This window comes from Rhinopithecus roxellana, chromosome 12 (assembly GCF_007565055.1).
Source record: "Rhinopithecus roxellana isolate Shanxi Qingling chromosome 12, ASM756505v1, whole genome shotgun sequence".
NCBI lineage: Eukaryota > Metazoa > Chordata > Mammalia > Primates > Cercopithecidae > Rhinopithecus > Rhinopithecus roxellana.
Window position 1 is genome coordinate 136,658,873 of NC_044560.1, and position 14,040 is coordinate 136,672,912.

The 14,040-nt window shown below is 42.9% G+C and overlaps 1 pseudogene; it reads left to right on the top strand.

Annotated features, from left to right (window-relative positions):
* The window catches only part of LOC115900765, a 29,142-nt pseudogene extending 26,754 nt beyond the window's left edge, over positions 1–2,388 (top strand).
* Positions 2,389–14,040: the final 11,652 nt, after the last annotated feature.

Here is a 14,040-nt window from a genome sequence, read left to right on the forward strand (position 1 = left end):
CTTGGCCAACCTGAAACTCGTCCCCTAAAGTGTTGCTGCATCAGTGACAGCCAAGTCCTCAGTGCAAAGACGGAGCCAGCCACAGCTTACACAAATGTCGGTGCCCCTGGTCCACCAGGTGAAAAGTGCTGCTCCACTGATTGTAGAGGTCTTCAACAAGGTCCTCCACAGTTCCAACCCCGTGCCCCTCTACGCACCAAATCTCAGCCCGCCTGCGGACAGCAGGATCCATATGCCGGCCAGTGGGTACTGCTGCCTGGAGTGTGGAGACGCATTTGCCTTAGAGAAGAGCCTGAGCCAGCACTATGGCTGGTGGAGCGTCCACATTGAGGTACTGTGCACACTGTGCTCCAAGACGCTTCTCTTCTTCAACAAGTGCAGCCTGCTCCAGCATAGCCGTGACCACAAGAGCAAGGGGCTCGTCATGCAGTGTTCCAGCTGCTTGCTGAAAGGCCCATCCCTCTGCAGACCAAAATGTTCGTGTCGGCCCCTGTGAACTCCACGGCAGACCAAGCATCCCCAGCCCCTTCATCGTCTACCCAATGGGCCTCACTTCGGGCAGTGCAGTCCTCCCCGCCTCCAGCCTTGCCACTCCACCAACCACTGTTAGTGCTCATCGTTACTCAATCAAGTGTCTTAATGTCACAAGCAGATGTGGGACTACATGGTCCGGGGCTGGGCACATTTCCAGAGGACAACAGAGGAGACAGAGGGCTGACCTGCCAGGGTATGCCAGATGCTGCTGCCCAACCAGTTGCAAGTTTCATGTGCCCAACAGCGATTCACACACACAAGTCCCCCTACGGCTGCCTGGAGTTGGGGGGTCCTCTGCCACTCACTCTGCCTACTTCCAGACCCATGTAAAGGAGAATGGCCTGCACTATGCCCACAAGGTGGGCTACAGGTGCATCCACGTGGTGTCATCCACCTGACCTTGGCCTTGGCTGAAAAGCCATATCCAGGAGGCGACACTGCCAGTTTTTCCACAAATGTGCATTCTGCCCCATGGCCTTCAAGACTGCAGCAGCACCGCGGACCACAGTGCCACCCAGCACCCCACCCAGCCCCACAGAACCCTCCCGCTCATTTATAAGTGCTCCTGTGAAATGGTCTTCAATAAGAAAGAGGCACATGCAGCAGCATTTTTACCAGAAGTCAGCAAGACGCAGGTGGGCGTCTTCAAGTGCCCTGAGTGCCCACTCTTGTTCATGCAAAAGCCGGAGTTGATGCAACATGTCAAGAGCACTCACGGTGTTCCCCCGAAATGTGGATGAGCTGTCAAGCCTCCAGTCTTCAGTGGACACAATCCTCAAGCCGCCCCAGCTCTTGAGTTCCCACTGAGCCCCCAGCCACTAGTGTGGCTGCTCGGAGCAGCTCCCTGCCTTCTGGCCGCTGGGGTAGGTCTGAAGCCCACCGCAGGGTGGAAGCCAGGCCTCGGCTGAGGAACACTGGCTGGACCTGCCAGGAGTGCCAGGAGTGGGTTCCAGATCGGGAGAGCTATGTGTCCCACATGAAAAAGAGCCACGGTCGGACATTGAAGTGGTACCCGTGCCGGCAGTGTGAACTATCCTTCCACACCCCCAACAGCCTGCGCAAACACATCCGCAACAACCATGACACAGTAAAGAAGGTCTACACCTGCGGGTACTGCACAGAGGACAGCCCCAGCTTTCCTCGGCCCTCCCTCCTGGAGAGCCACATCAGCCTTATGCATGGCATCAGAAACCCTGATTTGAGCCAAATGTCCAAAGTCAAACCTCCAGGTGGACATTCCCCTCAGGTGAACCATCTGAAAAGACCAGTCAGTGGAGTAGGGGACGCTCCAGCCACCAGCAATGGCGCAACCGTCTCTTCCACCAAAAGGCACAAGTCCCTTTTTCAGTGCGCGAAATATAGTTTTGCCACAGACTCGGGGCTCGAGTTTCAGAGCCACATGCCTCAGCACCAGATGGATAGCTCCACAGCCCAATGTCTCCTCTGTGGTTTGTGCTACTCCCCTGCCAGCTCCCTCAGCCGTCACCTCTTCATTGTCCACAAGGTGAGAGACCAGGAGGAGGAAGAGGAAGAGGAGGTGGTGGCAGCAGAGATGGCAGTGGAGGTGGCAGAGCCAGAGGAGGGCTCCGGGGAGGAGGTGCCCATGGAGACTAGAGAGAATGGACTGGAAGAATGTGCCGGTGAGCCTTTGTCGGTTGACCCAGAGGTGAGGAGATTGCTGGCCAGGCCCCTGAGGACGATGGTGGCCACAATGATCACAGTCAACCACAGGCCTCTCAGGACCAGGAAAGCCACGCACTATCTCCCTCAGGTGTGACTGGAGACCTTGCAGTGTGCATAGTCAGGGGTGGCACCAAAGCGTCTTCCACCTGCCGTGCGGACCGTGAAAAATAAAAGGCTCTGCCCCGGTGTGAGTGTGGCTAGTTGTACCCTGGAGTAGTGTCTGCCCTGAGCTGCCAGTGCTGGGTATCCCCCAGCCCCAGGAAATGTGGGGTTGGCCAGGACCCTCACAGCTCTGAATTTGCTTCTGTTATTTATGGCTTTGTGCTGCTTTTTGGTACCCCCATCTCTTGTCTGTGTCCTTCCAACCCCAGGCTGCTTATGTGGCCCAACCCCAATGCTGTCAACTAGGCTTGAACACCACAGCGGCTGTGCTCTTCTGGGAGGTTCCCGCTTGCTGCCTTCAGCCAGGGCGCTCCTCAGAGCTCTATTTTCCTGCAGACACCAGCTCTCCTTCCTGCCTTTAGATCCTGAGAAGGAGGGAAACGAGGGGTGCTGACACAGTCCCTCTGGGAGAGCTCTGCCTTGCCTGGTTTGGCAAGAGCCCTTGATTGCCTTGCCCATCCTCTCTGTCTTTGATTCTTTTCTCTCAAAATAGTCCTGAGAACTAATTGTCACACTGGCTCATCATGTCTCTGTGGGTGGGGTGGGAGAAACCTCTGCTGCACACCTCTGTTTGGAACCTGGGGAGAGCAGGAGGTAAAGCAAAGGCAGGCAGGCACCAAGAGCCAGACCCTTGAGAAGGCGCTGTGGGTGGGTCTTTGTTCTGCCATTTTGCCTTTCCTGACAGGTGGGGTTGGGGCACACAGACATTGGAATATTTGTACTCCTGCTCTCATGCCATTTGAGAGGCTGCTGCTCCAGGCAGGCCAGCCCCTCCTCCTCTTGGCTACACTCATGTTGCTCAGACTATATTTCAAATAAAAAATCTTCTCACCAAAAAAAATGAAAACCTTCATAACATTAGTTGTCTATTTGCTTTAGTAATGACCTAGGAGTGTTTATTATTTAGTAATGACCTAGGACGTTTATTGTCTACTTTATTTGTAATTGCAAAAAGCTAAATGTAAACCAGATACTTTTCTGCAGGTGAATGAATAAACAAACTGTGGTTTATCCATACAATAGAATGCCAGTTGTCAACAAAAAGAAACTATTGATTCACATCATGGTATGAAGGCGTCAAATGCATTTCTTTAAGTGAAGAAAGGAAGATCCAAAAGGCTACCTATTGTAAGATTCAATTTTATGGCATTGTTGAAAAAGAAATTACAGGCATTGATAATAATCAGGCCAGGCTTGATGGCTCAAGTCTGTAATCTCAGCACTTTGGGGTGCTGAGGTGAGAGGACTGTTTGAGCCCAGGATTTTGACACCAGCCTGGAAGCATAGCAAGACCTCCCTACAGGAGGAGGAGGAGGAGAGGAAGAAAGAAGGATGAAGGAAGAAGTAAGGAGGAGGGGGAGGAGGAGGAGAGGGAAGACAACAACAACTAAAGAATAATCACTGGTGCCAAAGAATAGATGAGGGTAGAAGTTAACTGTGAATGGGAAGCATTAGATGATTTTTGGGGTAATGAAAGAGTTCTGTGTGGTACTGTGGAGATGACTACATGACTCTAGACTGTTGTCAAACTTCGTGGAACTGTACATCACAAAGAATAAATTTTCCTTTCAGCAAATTTAAAAAAAAAAAACAACATGATTTTGAGGAAATTCTGATAAAATGCAGGCAGTAAAAAATAGAATTTAACCTTACTAAAAATGTATTATCTAACCTAACACTGTTGAAGAAGATTGGAATGAAAGGTCTTGAAGTGTATCACTTTGAAAAACAGTGTTTTAATTGAATACTGCAAGACTCAATAACTGAACACAAACATTGTATTCTGGTTAGTATTGTTTGTTTTTAAGAATATGGATTAGCAATTTTTAAGACTACTCTTTCTGTTAGTGTATATGTGTGTGCATTTGTGTACGTGTCTTTGTGTGTGTGTATACACACACTATACATAAGGTCATTACACCCAGCTTCTCTCTGAAGTTAAAAAAAAAAAAAAAGGGAGGAGAGTTCTAGAACAAACCCTGTGTTGCTGGACCAGAGTTGGGAATATTTAGATAAATGCATGTCTCATAATATGTCAATTGAGAGAGAGGGAGACAGAGAAAGAGAGAGAGGGAGAGAGAGAGGGAGGAGAGGTGTTCCTACAAGAATCTATATTAATATGTAAATTTTCAAACTCTGTTTGCTGAGAGGTTTCAAAAGCAGTCACATCCCAGTATTAATGAGCACACTTAGCTCTTATATCATGGTTTCTAAGTACTATTCGCTAATAAAAGGAAGCAAGACTATTTGAAAAATTAGATAATTCTAGCAGTGGAATAGAACATTCAGGTTAAGGTAGAGTGTCTTGTGAAGCCAGAAAGTTAAAAAAGTGCTTTATGAACAACAGAAAAAGACATGTCAGAGGAAGTCAACCTGAAAGACTTTCAAGCAGCCCAAGCTGGAAGAGCGTGAGAAACAAAATAAATAATCATAGGATTGGATTATAACCCTGAGAATAAAAGAAATATTCATAAGTCCATACAGGTCTAGAAAAAATAAATAAATAGAAAAAAAGAGAGATAGAAATAAAATCTTTTCTATAGAATTCCAAGTACTAATTAATGTAGATGGGTAACGCAAAGTAGAAAATCACAACTAGAACACAACAATAATAATTACTGTAGACAAGATGTACTGAAGAATGCACAAATTGTGGGTAAATTTAAAAGAAAAACAGTGTATTTACATAGCCTCAAAATGTTTGCCTCTAAATATTTATAGGCATCATTTTCTCTTAATTTCTTTATAAGACTTATGAATATTTAATAAATGTTACAACCCAGTATTGTGATATATATAATGCATAGACATAAGATTTATAAATAGCACAAAAAATAGAAGGAGGTAATTCAAACTTTTTAACAACAAGGCCTTCACATTTTACATTTATTAAAATAGTACAGTATTAACTCTAGATAGATTGTGATATGTTAAAGATGCATATTGTAATACCTGGAGAAACGATTTTAAAAAGTAGAGGTGTCACTTAAATGCTAATAAAGGAATCAAATTACATTGTAAAAAGTATTTACACAATAATGTTTATAAACCTTTTTGTCATAATAGCTTAAAGTAGGAAAAAACCCAAATGTCCATCTCTAGGATAATGGATGGAGAAATTGTAACTCATTCATACAAGAGAATGCTACTCAGTCATAGAAAGAAACAAGCTACTGAAGCAAATATGCTGGATGAATCTCTTAAACCTGCTAAATGAGACAAGCTTAAAATAAAATAGTACATATTGTATGATGTCAGGCAAAATGAACCAATGGTAAACCAAACAAACAAAAAATCACCAAGAAATAGCCTCTCATGACAACAAAATTTTCTGAAAGAAAGGCCTGAAGGAATTATCTGAGAATGAAAAAAAAAAAAATTCATCATTCTATTTTTATATTCTATCACTAGGATAGAACAAAGTTCAGTTCATTCTTAAAAGATATGAAGGTTATATGAGTGTATTTATCTGTCAAAATTTTTCAGTTAGGATTTGTGCCTTTCAATGTATGTACATTTGACCTCACAAAAAACAAAACTAAAGTAAATAATGTAGAGTGGCCAATGGGTTGACCAGGGCTGACTGAAGTAGAGAAGTGTAGATGACACCAGAATCGCACAAGATCAGTTGTTGCTGTGGCTTCATGACAAGTCTATTGTGGTTGTCCTGAAGCCTCAACAATATGTGTTTTGTTTGTTTTGCACATGTTAAAAATTTTCTGTAACAAAACACAAAAATAATCTAAAATGTTAGCTCATAAGATTATGGCTATTGTTGGAGAAGAAAGGATAAGGCATTTGCTGAGGCATGGATGAGTCTAGTTTTATTTTATTTTGAGAAAAAGTCTCACTCTTTCACACAGAATAGAGTGCAGGGGTGTGATTTTGGCTCACTGTAGCCTCCACCAATCAGGTTCAAATGATCCTCCCACCTCAGTTTCCCGAGGGAGCTAGGACCACAAGTGTGCACCACCATGCCTGGTTGTTTTTTGGTATTTTTATTTTAGAAGAGACAGGGTGGTCACTATGGGTGCCCAGGCTGGTCTAAGCTCCTGAGCTCAAGCAATCTGCAGGCCTCGGCCTTCCAAAATACAAAGATTACAGGAGTGACCCACTGCACCGGGCCTAGTTTTATTTTTTGATTGCACAAGTGTGTTTTTTGTAACAATTTATTGAGCTTACATGAATAAATGCTTTGTGCATGTAGTTCTGTATGCTACATATTAATAAAAAAATTAGGCCGGGCACGGTGGCTTATGTCTGTAATCCCAGCACTTTGGGAGGCCGAGGCGGGCAGATCACAAGGTCAGGAGTTCGAGACCAGCCTGGCCAATATGGTGAAACACCGTCTCTACTAAAAATACAAAACTTAGCCAGGGGTGGTGACGGACGCCTGTAGTCCCAGCTACTCAGGAGGCTGAGGGGCAGGAGAATCACTTGAACCTGGGAGGAGGAGGTTGTAGAGAGCTGAGATCGGGCCACTGAACTCCACCCTGGGAGACAGAGAGAGACTCTGTCTCAAAAAAAAAAAAAAAATTAAATAGTACATATTTGTACAGAAATGCTAACTCAGTATCTCAGAATAATGGCAGGATTTTAGTTTTTTGTTTTGTTTTGTTTTCTGGTGGAACACACTCACTCAGGACATAATCATACAGATGTTAATATTCAAAGGGAATATTAAAGCTCTAACCTTTGGGTGAGTGATAGGTATTTTTTTTTCTTAATTTGATACATGTAATGTTTTTTGTTTTGTGGAAATGCAGCTTTTTTTAATTTAAGGAAATGTTTTCCTCACAGTAATAATCATCAGTGCCACGGCACCTTGCACAGTGTCGTCCACGTAGTGTGCAGTATCTATGGAACCAGGTTGAATCGGAAACAGAACCAATAGCAGGTTGGTTCTGAAAAAAATAGTAATTTGATAATACTGGTAAGACTGAAAGGCCATGATTTAGTGGCAAACAATTTTTATTTATTTGAGAAATAATTGGCAAGTAGGTGATCTAAAAAGTGTTGATTTTAAAGCAGTGGCTTTGAGCTTGGCTGTACTCTGTCGTCACCTTGAAAGATTTAAACATACTGTTGCCCAGGTTCCACTCCAGGAATTCTGATTTAACTGGGGTGTGTCGACTTGAATTGGAAGAGTTTTTTTTTTTTTTTTTTTTTTTAGAGATGGAGTCTCGCTCTGTCACCGAAAGCTGGAGTGCACTGGCCAGATCTCAGCTCACTGCAAGCTCCGCCTGACTCCCGGGTTCACGCCATTCTCCTGCCTCAAGGCCTCCGAGTAGCTGGGACTAGAGGCGGCCCGCACCTCACCCGGCTAGTTTTTTGTATTTTTTCAGTAGAGACGGGGTTTCAACCGTGTTAGCCAGGATGGTCTCGATCTCCTGACCTTGTGATCCGCCTGCCTCGACCTCCCAAAGTGCTGGGATTACAGGCTTGAGCCACCGCGCCCGGCCGGGAAGAGTTTTAAAGACCCTCCCCCAAGTGATTTTTACACGCAGACTGGGGAGAAAACAATTGGTTCAGGTGAAAGATGCATTCACTGTGTGTGATTTTCATATGTGCTGCTGAGAATTGCCTCATGGCTGCTTCTGACTTTAGAATCCTAAAAAGCAGCTCTGTTATTTTAAAAATCAAAGGACGACTTCAGCTGCACTCAGCTATTTTTCTAAATTTCAGCAGAATAAATGTCCTGTTAGCAGATTTGTCTATAAGTCACTTCATATCAAGGTTAGAGTTTGTTTCAGGCACAGTAGTTTAGTCAGCAATGAAAATGATAAATAGCCTCCAAATATCAAAAAGGGATGAAAAGCATTTGCAGACATATGAATCTGTTTGTTAAATAAAGTTTAACTTAAGCTGCCTTTTTATGTGTTTTGAATTGAGGCTGAGGGTTTCTTCATACATGGTCAACTGAAACCCAACTGAAAATGTAAATAAACTGTAACCTAATTTTGGGCCAGTTATCAAATTTTGGCCAATCAAAAGAGGCCAACTGCTTAATTCATGTCTAAATAAAGCAAATGCCAAGCTGTAATTAATAACTGTTTCTGTAACTCACTTTTCTTTCCTGTACTTCAGGTTTTTCATCTGTGCATAAATATTCTTCCATTATGTTGTGACCAGAAAGGGATTGTAGTAAGGTTTAAAAAGAAAAAGAAACAAATTTTCCTCTGCTTAGCAGCTTGCTTCAAGGACAGTTATAAGACAAATCCGAAAAGCCAAGATCAAAGGAATAGGCTCCAGGCACCCCCGTCACTCCAGAACAAGGTTGAAGGAAGAAGAAAAAAAAAAAAAAAGACAAATTCCCTTACTGTTAAACTCCTTTCCTTTGCCTCTGAAGCATGACTATGTTTTACAAATGCCTGTATTTAGCCAGTTCTTGTTTTTCTTTTGACACAGTTACAAGGCCACCAGCGATGCAAGGCCACAAGTTATGCACTATATGATTAACTGCTTTTGTTTTGCTTCTGTAAGCCCACTTATAAAAACCCTGCTCGGTCTTTGTTGAAGGCTCAGCTTTTTAGATGTGAATCCACTGAGCCAGTGGGTACCTTAAAATAAATATCCTCCTTTACTCACCTGTGCTAGTCTCTCTCGTCCTACATCCCACAACAGGATCACAATCCAAACCTCAAGAGAGCGTTCTTGAATCTCACACATAAAAAGAATTTAGGGTGAGTCAAGCCAGGCGCAGTGGCTCACGCCCTCTAATCCTAGCACTTTGAGATGCTGAGGCCAGGTGGATCACAAGGTCAAGAGATCAAGACTATCCTGGCCAACATGGAGAAACCCCATTTCTACTAAAAATACAAAAATTAGCTGGGCGTGGTGGCACAAACCTGTAGTCCCAATGACTCAGGAGGCTGAGGCAGGAAGAATCACTTGAACCCGGGAGGTGGAGGTTGCAGTGAGCTGAGATCATGGCACTGCAATCCCGCCTGGGCGACAGAGCGAAACTCCATCTCAAAAAACAAACAAACAAACAAACAAACAAAGAATTTAGGGTGAGTCTATAAAGTAAAAGCAAGTTTACTGAGAAAGTGAAGAAGTAAAAGAGTGGCTACCTACAGACAGCAACAATGGCATGGACAGCTTGATTGAGTATACTTATAGTTATTTATTGATTATATGCTAAACAAAAGGTGAATATTTGTGAGTTTTCCATGACTGGAGGAGTAATTTTCAGGAATCGACAGTTCGTCCCCTTCTTAGACTATGTAGTTTAACTTCTGGACATTTCCATGGCATTTGTAAACTGTCATGGCACCAGTGGGAGTTTCTTCTAACATGCTAATGCATTGTAAATCAATGTATAATCAGCAGTGAGGATGACCAGAGGTCACTTTCATTACCATCTTGAATTTGATGGATTTTGTCTGGCTTTTTTATTGCATTCTGTTTATCCAGTTGGGTCTCTTTTCTGTATTTTGGTGATCCCAAACATATTGAACTCCTATCTCATCCTATGACTAAGAATGCCCTGACTTTTTGTGAATGCAGTCCAACAGGTCTTCAGCGTTATTTTATCCATCCCCTAGTCATAGTGAAATTGTTCCAGTTTAAATGCTTCCAACAGTGTGACTGCTTGAGAGTTTTCTCTGAGCCTACTCTGGCTCACCAGACTGCAAAATTAGTGAATAACTTTTTGCTGATTAAACTCTGTTAAATTTATTTTGTTTGGCTGGGCATAGTGGCTCACGCCTGTAATCCCAGCACTTTGGGACGCTGAGATGGGTGGATCACCTGAGGTTAGGAGTTCGAGATCAGCCTGGCCAGCATGGTGAAACCCTGTCTGTACTTAAAAAAAAAAAAAAAAAAAGCTGGGCATGGTGGCGGGTGCCTGTAATCCCAGCTACTTGGGAGGCTGAGGTAGGAGAATTGCTTGACCTGAGAGGGTGAAGGTCGCAGTGAGCCAAGAACTCCTTGCTGGATGACAAAAATGAAAGTCCATCTCAAATAATATATATGGTTTAAAGACTTTTTTTTTTTTTTTTTTTTTTTTTGAGACGGAGTCTCGCTCTGTCGCCCAGGCTGGAGTGCAGTGGCTGGATCTCAGCTCACTGCAAGCTCCGCCTCCCGGGTTTACACCATTCTCCTGCCTCACCCTCCCGAATAGCTGGGACTACAGGCGCCAGCCACCTCACGTGGCTAGTTTTTGTATTTTTTAGTAGAGACGGGGTTTCACCGTGTTCACCAGGATGGTCTCGATCTCCTGACCTCGTGATCCGCCCGTCTCGGCCTCCCAAAGTCCTGGGATTACAGGCTTGAGCCACCGCGCCCGGCGGGTTTAAGACATTTTTAACAGATTGAACTAGAAGTAAAATCTGAAATAGAGCCTCTAGCAACCCCCAAGAACACCAAGTGACCAAACAATGGCTTATTGTGTTCGCTGCTGTCTTGCAGCAACTAGGGAGCATGGTAAGTTCTTCTTGGATTCCAAAGTGTCATGGATTTGTGTTTGAACTCTCTGAGTTTTTAGTGAATTAGAATTCAAACTGGATTAAGAAGTCAGGACAGAAAGTGAACTGGATCTAGAGTCAGACTGGATCTGATAACTAACTGGCTTGGATTCAGTTAGAGGTCTATGACATCTCACTGGGTGAGGTAGAAATCACTAGTGAATGGCAATAATGCAAGTGGTGTAAACTTGACATCTGTAAACTGGCAGAAATTGTGTTTTATCCCCTTGGTTTCTTATTCTTGTGCTCTTTTAGGCAGAAAAGAATCTTTGGCTAAGTTTGTCAGAATGATATCAGCCAAAGCAAGGTTCAAGATAAGAATAGAATCCTTAATTTTTTAAGAACTGAGTAATTTATCTTCCACGTATGCCTACATTTACATGAGTATGTATTAGACCCTGGTAGCAGCAAACACAGAAATGGGAAAATTTTTACTAAAGGTAATTTAAAATTACAATGGGGTATTCCAAATAAACATCACTGCACTTTAGGATGTGCATTTAAAAAGAAGTCTCCCTAGTTCCTCATCTAGGCTTGACTGCTGATGTGCAGCAGCTTCTAAAAAGATTTTAATATATTTTTTTTTTAAAGAAATCTTCGTAAAGGTAAATAAAAGACTGATTTATAACAAAAATTAAATCTGCCAACCTTTTTGCTTAGTCCATATCCCTCCTTGAAGGTTAAAAAATATATATATATATATATCTTTAAATAAAGTATTTGTAAAAGTAGACCCTTAGGTAAAGTAGGTTTGCTCCTTTTTAAGATTTATCCATGCTGAGTCCAGGCATAGAGAATTTTTTTGAGTCCAGGCATAGAGAATATTTCTTAATGGGCTCCACCCTGAAATAACAATTATAGCTAAGAAACAATAGCTACGTTAAAAGACCACCTTTGAGAGAGAGGAAAAGTGTGACTAGAAGGCAAGACTAACTTGCAGCTCCTGCTTGGATAGACAGAATAGCATGTGGATACTCACATTATAAACTTCTGCATCAAGAACCACCACAGAATACAAAGAATACCAAAAATTGAACACACAAATCTTTTTTTTTTTTGAGATGGAATCTCGCTCACTCTGTCACCCAGGCTGCAGTGTAGTGGTGCTATCTCGGCTCACTGCAACCTCTGCCTCCTGGGTTCAAGCGATTCTTCTGCCTCAGCCTCCAGAGTAGCTGGGACTACAGGGTCCTCCTTGGTTTCTATTATAAAAGACCAAAGTGGCCACCTTAAGGAGGTCTTTAAGGTGCTATTTGGTTATAGCTTGCTTCTGTAGTTTCCTTCTAATATCGGAAGCTGACTGTGTAATAAACTTGTCCTTTAGAATGAGCTGTTTCTCGACCAATCAGGGGATAAGGAGGTTTGTTCTATTAGTGCCTCTCTCAGCCTTTCCATAAAGGCTGCAGGATTCTCATCTGGCTTTTGGTCTATCATAGACAGTTTAGAAGAATAAGAAATTTGGCCTTAGTTCTTTCTAGACCTTCTAAAAGGCATATTAAAAAGTGTTTTCTTTTCCATTCATCTGAGAGATACTGGAGTCCCAATCGGGGTTGTCAAGAGGAACTGCGTCACTCCTATTCGAAATGGTGTTTCTTCTATTTCTTCACGGATTCCCTATCTCCTTTTTTCCCTTTTGATGTATTAGGAGATACGTTGCTCATTTCTGAAAATCTCTGCTGCCTGCAGAGCTGCCTGCTTTTCAGCTGTAGTTGGGGTTGGGTTTAGAAGCAGCATAACATCCTTTCATGTGAGGGGATACTTGAGTTAAATTCTGAAAACTTCTATAAACCTATTGGTGTTGTCAGAAAATTGGACTAAGTCTTCCTTTACTTCTCTAGGGTCCTGTAATAAGAAGGGAACTTGCGGTGGCCCCAAATACTGGGGTTCTCAGGTGGTTCCCCTGGAAGTTGCTTTTCTAATTCTGGAGGATTATTCCTATAGTCCTGCTGATATGCCTGTTAAAATAGCAGGCTGATTTTACAATGCTTGCAAAGGTTCAGTAAAAATGCCATACCCTTGTGCAAAAGAAAATGAGTTGCTTTTTTTTCAAAGTCCTGAGGTTGAAGAAATTCTAGTGTTTCACAGTGCACTCCAGAGGGGTGCAAGGTGAAGATGTCTGTTACATCTAGAAAAGAAGTGAGAATAAAAGCATCCTTTTAGTTTTCTTTCTTTCATTGTGACCCAGGGTAGAGGGGAAGATAGTGTGAGTGTCTCCCAACCATTCTCTTTTCTTGGTTCCTGGGTCCTGGCACCGTGTTAAATGTGCTGCACATGGTTGTCAGTGTGGCTTTCCAAGCCACGGAACCAGATGAACTAAGTGATAGGATTTACCGTGCTTTGCCCATGCAACCTTAGCTTATCCACCTGTGATCCCCTTTGACTTTCTAGACTTGTGTGATCTTCCTGGCTCCCCCAAAAAACGAATCTTTGCAGAGAATCTAGTAGTCACCTTTGGGCGAGGTTTCTTTAACAACAAAAAAATTTGCTAGATTGCCTGCTATTATGGCTCATGATAAAACATTCACCCTTAGAAAAGTGTTTCTGATTAACTTATAAACTTAAAATTCTCCTTACTAATTAAGTACTTTTCTAATTAGAGGCAGACTGGGTGCCTTAAATGAAGGTAGGGACCTAAGGAGATTTTTTCCTACCGACGGGACAGTATCAGAACTAAAATTTGGCTATGGAGGATATTTACTCCTAATTGTTGAAGGCAGAGCTTTCCCATTCACAGAAGGGTCTTTTCTAGCAGCACAAAAATAATTAGGAAACTGCAGTGTTATGGTAAATGACTGAAATGTGTCTCATGAAGAGAATTTCTATTTTCACTAGGTGACACTGTTGGCTTAGAAATACCATGTGCTCACTAGAGGAAGATACAGATGCTTATCGAGTTCTGCCTGAGGCATTTGCCAATCTTTCCTAAGAAAGTGTTTCTCTGAACTGTAAACCTTCCTGCACATTGCACACACAGAGAGAATAAGACACATAGTGACACCAGATAGAAAGAAAGGAAAATTTTGTGACAGGATAGCTGAAGATCCTTTACCAACACTCAGATCCTAGATGGGCCGTCACAGGCTGGCTCAGTCCAGAAGGTTTTGAATAATGCCAGGGTGTGCCCTGGACAATAATCCTCCGTTGCTTCAGACTTCTTCCAGCCTCACATGATGGTTAGGACCTCTGTGAATAA